The sequence below is a fragment of the Mus caroli genome, chromosome 14 (genome assembly GCF_900094665.2).
Source record: "Mus caroli chromosome 14, CAROLI_EIJ_v1.1, whole genome shotgun sequence".
In the NCBI taxonomy this organism is placed as follows: Eukaryota; Metazoa; Chordata; class Mammalia; order Rodentia; family Muridae; genus Mus; species Mus caroli.
In genome coordinates this window covers 72,369,744-72,375,743 of record NC_034583.1, presented here as the reverse complement: position 1 = coordinate 72,375,743, position 6,000 = coordinate 72,369,744, and positions in this window count along the sequence as shown.

Sequence of the window (6,000 nt, the reverse complement as noted above, 5' to 3'; positions counted from 1 at the left end):
CTTATCAGTGAATACATATTGTGTGAGTTCCTTTGTGATTGTGTTTCCTCACTCAAGATGATGCCCTCCACTGTTGTATGCCAGGTGTGTTCTCCTTTAGGTTAACATTGATACTTGTTAAATAGCGCTGTCTTAGTACGTTGCCTTCATTTCATACCAAGACAACCAAGAGTAAGGGGTGTTGAGGGAAATATTTAAAAATGAACCCACCAACTTTTAGCAGGGCCAGGCCACACTCCAGCGCTCCTGCCACCAACAACTTTCTAGAGCCCCTGAGCCAGATGATCTCATTCGCACTAAAAAGACAGCATCTATCTCTCATTGGCAGAAGCATTAAAATTGGGGTGACAGAATTGTTCCTCTCTACTTACACCCAACCACTGGACTGAGGTCAGGGACCCCTAAGGATGAGTTAGGGGAAAGATTGAAGGCACTGAAGGGAATTGGAACCCCATAGGAAGAACAACACTATCAACTAACCTGGACCCCTCAGGGCTCCCAGAGGCTAAGCTGCCAACCAAAGACCATACATAGGCTGGTCCATGGCCTCCACTACATATGTAGCAGAGAACTGCCTTGTCTCACATCAATGGGAAAGGATGCTCTTAGTCCTGTAGAAACTTGATGTCAAGGAAGGGAGATGTTGTGGGAGATGAGGTAAGAGTAGATGGGTGGGTGAGGAAAACTCTCTCCAAAGCAAAGGGGAGGGAGAAGAGGTGAAGAACTTGTGGAAGGGGGCAACATTTGGAATGTAAATAAAATAATTAATAATAAAAAGAAAATCATTGTGATGGGGCAATTTGGCTCTCTGTTTGTCACACTGCAACAGTCAAGCCTATATTTTTACATATCAATGTCCCAAGGTGGACCTAATATCTGAGTCAAGTGCTTGGAAGCAATCTTTTGTTAGAGGTGTTTTAACATGGAGCATACACACATATTAAGAAGAAATGAAACTCATGCTTCAAGTAATAAACCAGCAAAATTTTCCTATAAAATTGTTATGAATACTAGAAGGTTTAGAAGCCATATGCTCTTCTTTCCAACTGATCGTCTCTGCCATTGCAGTAAGAAGAAACCTTAGACAAAATGCATGTCTATTATCTAATAAATCTTATTTATACTAACAGGGGTTTGTCTGAATTTAGCATGTGGGTTTTTTTATTGTTCAGTCATTTAAACCACTGAAGTATTGAGATTTACTTATTTTCACTGTATTTATCTGCACGATCTGTAATGATTTATATAATTCTCAAGTTTACATTAGCATCTCAGACCTCCAGACACAATATAGTCACAGAAAATTTGAGTGGATAATTAGATGTTTCTTAATCATCTATTTGGGTTTTGTTCATCTATTTTATTTGGGTTTTGGTTTTTTCCACCTCCATGTTTTACAATGACAAAATGTACAGTTAGTTTTTCTTTACATTTAAAAAAATTACATTTAATTTATTTACTGGGAACACACACACACACGGTAACTGTTGATGGAGTGACTATCAGAGGACAACTTGATGAAGGAAGACTGTTCTCATTTGCATTATGTGATCAGAGACTATACTAAGATTAACAGGCTTGGCTTAAGCATGATGGCCTGTGTGTCCAGGAGGATACCGAAAAATGGAGAATAGTGGAAAATGCATGCTGTGACCAAAGACTACTAGCAACAGAATGAGTGTCCCGCCCCACCTCCCTGAGTGGCACCAAGACTACTGAAAGAAACAAGTTAATGGAAATCTGGTGGAGATGCTTACCCCACGGTGGCTGAGGTTTGAGAATGCAACTTTTCCCCAGACTAGGAAGCAGGGAACAGCTAAAACCAAAACTCAACTAATTACCTTCCAAGCTCTGTCCCTATAAACCTAGTCCTTTGGCCACCCAAGAAATACCTCCAATGGCATCCACAATGCTTCTTCCAACAATGCAGCAGCGCCAGGTAAGAGATGAGCATTCAAGGCATGAGTCTGAGAGTGGCATTTGAGATGTAAAGCCCAACACATTTGCCTTCCCAGGGAAAGCTTAGGTTCTATAGTCATAAAACAATTGTGGAATTACAGTTAAGAATTATTCATTATAAGTGAGTTTTTCAATAGCAAATATAGTCTGTATCAGAGAACACATTGGTTCTATACCCTTATGGAGAATGGATTTCTCAGCTAATTTCAGAGACCGTGAGTTTGACTATTTCCTACCTTCTACTCCTCTTGAGTGTATTTGCTTCTTTTTGTTCTAGAGCTCTCAGGTATGCTCTAAGTTGCTACTATAGGATATTTCCAATTTTTTTACCAGGACACTTAGTGCTAAGAATTTTCCTCTTAGCACTGCTCTCATTGTGTTCCATAAGTTTGAGTATGATGTATCAACATTTTTATTAAATTCCAGGAAGTCTTTAATTTCTTTCTCTCTTCCCCCCCCCCCTGACCAAGTTATCATTGAGTAGAGAGTTGTTCAGTTTCCATGTGTATATGGGCTTGCAAATTGGTAGAACTACTCTGGAAATCAATCTGGAGCTTCCTCAAAAAATGGAAATAAAACTACCTTAAGACCCAGCAATACTACTCTTGAGAATATAACCAAAAGATGCCCTACAATGCCACAGGGTCATGTGTTCCACTATGTTCATAGTGGCCTTGTTAGTGGTAGTCAGAAGCTGGAAACAACCCAAATGACCCACAACAGAAGAATGGATACAGAACTCAATGGAATACTACTCAGCTATTACGAATGAGGACATTCTGAGTTTTGTAGGTAAGTGGATGGAACTAGAAAATATAATCCTGAGTGAGGTAACTCAGACCCAAAAGAACATGCAGAGTATGTATTCACTAATAAGTGGACATTAGCCAAAAAAGAAAAAAAAAAGTAAAGAATATCCAAGAGACAGAGACAGTCCACAGAACTCAAAAATGTCAACAAGCTGAAGGGCCCAAATGAGGACACCTCAGTCCCACTTTTGAGGAAGAAGAAAGAAATCACAAGGGTGGGGGTGGGGGCAAGGGACCTGGGAAGGAAAGTGGACATGAGTGGGGGGGGGTGTTGGAGGGGGAGACCTGATCTGGTATTGGGTGAGAGAAAAGGACTCAAACCCTGAGGGCCAGCAGAAAAAAAGGGAAACAGGAGATAGAAGGTTGTGGGGACCTTCCAGAATATATCAGAGACCTGGGTAGTGAGAGACTCTGAGGAAGGGACAACTTGGATGAAATGGCTTACAGTGGAGAGAGGGAACTTGTAGAGCCCACTTCCAGCAGAAAGACAGGGCATCAAGTGATGGATAGGGTGGCCATTCCACAGTCAAAACTCTGACTCATAATTGTTCCTGTCTGAAAGAACTGCAGGGATGGAAATGGAGAGGAGCCTGAGGAAATGCAGGTCCAACAACAGGCCCAAAGTGTGATACAGCTCAAGGTGAGGCCCCAAGAACTGACACTATTATTGAGTGACACGATTATTATTAAGGCTAAAGAGCACTCACAGAGGGACCTAGCATAACTGCCCTCAGAAAGACCCAACAAACAGATGAAAGAGTCAGATCCCGATATTTGCACCCCACCAATTGACAGAAGCTGCTGACCCCCGTGGTTGAATTAAGTGAAAACTGGAAGAAGCTGAGAAAGACGGCAACCCTGTAGAAGGACCAACAGTCAAGTAACCTGGACCCCTGAGACCTCCCAAACACTGGAACACCAACCAGAAAGCAGACACCAGTTGATATGAGTCCCCCAACACATATACAGCAGATGACTGCCAAGTGTGGGTTCAGTCAGAGGAGATGCACCTAACCCTCAAGAGACTGGAAGCCCGAAGTTGTTTAGAGGTCTGGTAGGGTGGGTGGGGGGGGGGCATACATGTTGAGACAGGGGGCTGTGGATAAGATATGGGATGTGGAATAATCAGAGGGTGGACATGGAGGGAAATAAAATCTGGAGTGGAAAGAAAGAAAGAAAGAAAGAAAGAAAGAAAGAAAGAAAGAAAGAAAGAAAGAAAGAAAGAAAGAAAGAAAGAAAGGAAGAAAGAAAGAAAGAAAGAAAGGAAGAAAGAAAGAAAGAAAGAAAGAAAGAAAGAAAGAAAGAAAGAAAGAAAGAAAGAAAGAAAGGAAGAAAGGAAGAAAGGAAGAAAGGAAGAAAGGAAGAAAGATTAAAAAACAACGAGCAGTTTAAAATGGGTCAAATATTTTGTGGAATATAAAACATCAACATGCAGAAGAATTTGAGCAATACAGAACATTTTTTTAAAACATTTTATTAGATATTTTCTTTATTTACATTCTAAATGTTATCCCTTCCCTAATTTCCCCTCCAAAAATCCCCTATCCTCTTCCCCCTCCCCCTGCACTCCAACCCACCCACTCCTGCTTCTTGGCCCTGGCATTCCCCTGTACTGGGGCCTATAACCTTCACAGGATCAAGAGCCTCTCCTACCATTGATGGCCGACTAGGCCATCCTCTGCTACATATGCAGCTAGAGGCACGAGTTCCACTATGTGTTTTTGATTGGTGGTTTAGTCCCAGGGAGCTCTGGGTGTACTGGTTAGTTCATATTGTTGTTCCTCCTATGGGGCTGCAAACCCCTTCAGCTCCTTGGGTACTTTCTCTAGCTCCTTCATTGGGCACCCTGTGCTCCATCCAATGGATGACTGTGAGCATCCACTTCTGTATTAGTCAGGCACTGATAGAGCCTCTCAGGAGACAGCTATATCAGGCTCCTGTCAGCTAACTCTTGCTGGCATCTGCAATAGTGTCCAGGTTCGGTGCTTGTTTATGGGATGGATCCCCAGGAGGGGCAGTTTCTGGATGGTCATGCCTTCAGTCTCTGCTCCAAACTTTGTCTTTGTAACTCCTTCCATGGGTATTTTGTTCTCCCTTCTAAGAAGGATCAAAGTATCCACACTTTGGTCTTCCTTCTTCTTGAGTTTCATGTGTTTTGTAAATTGTATCTTGGATATTCTAAGCTTCTGAGCGAATATCCGCTCATCAGTGAGTGCATATCATCTGTGTTCTTTTGTGATTGGGTTACCTCACTCAGGATGATATCCTCCAGATTGATCCAATGGTCTGAGAATTTCATGAACTCATTGTTTTTAGAAAAAGAGAGAGCAAGGATTTGTGTGGGAGGGAGGATGTGGACTCTAACCTTCTATAGAGCTTGAATGTACTCAGTATGTTTAATGGTCACTTTTAAGGCCAGAGGTAATAGAAAATGGTGCATATAAATATTTAAATTTGATTTACATATGTTATTGAATTGCATATTGTTTTTGGAAAGCAATATCACCTTTCCAAAAAAAAATAAGGTCACAATACTTTGGTAACTTTTCACAAAACATTTGCATCAAACAATTGGGCACATTATAATCATTCTAATAGTATAAGAACAAGAAAGTACTATTAATTCTTATACTTTAAGTTCAATGTTTAATTAGCAACTTTCAAAATTCTCAGTTTATACTAAATTGAGAAACAGTTTTCAACAACCAATATCAAGCTCATGATTCCTATGTCCACTTAAAAAACTCTCTAAATTCAAGACCAAGGTAGCACTGCAATAAACTGCATTAGTGGAATTCACAATTTGCTTGTTTGAGCACTAACATAGCATTTAACAGTATTTAACTTTTCATACTAGGCCCCTCTTCCTCTCCAGTGACAGAATATTACTATGAGGTTCAGTCCTTCCTGTAGGATTCTACTCTGCATAAGCGCTGCCTGTTCTGATTTGTTGGGTTATTATTTCCCTCTAATTTAATTTTTAGAAAGCCTGAAGTTAGTTGGCTCTCAATGATGAGGAGATAAGATGCCCTGTCTCCTCCAGGGAAACAAGTACTGCCATCCGTCTAATTCTTTGCACCGCAGAGGCTTTCAGGAGCTGAAGCTCTGAGGTTTTATGGTTTTACCTATTCCCCCATCACACATATAGAATTCATTAGCACATAGATTTAGAGACCTGGCTAATCATTAGGCATAATATGTGGATGCACTATGGTCAAGTAAATTCTACTGC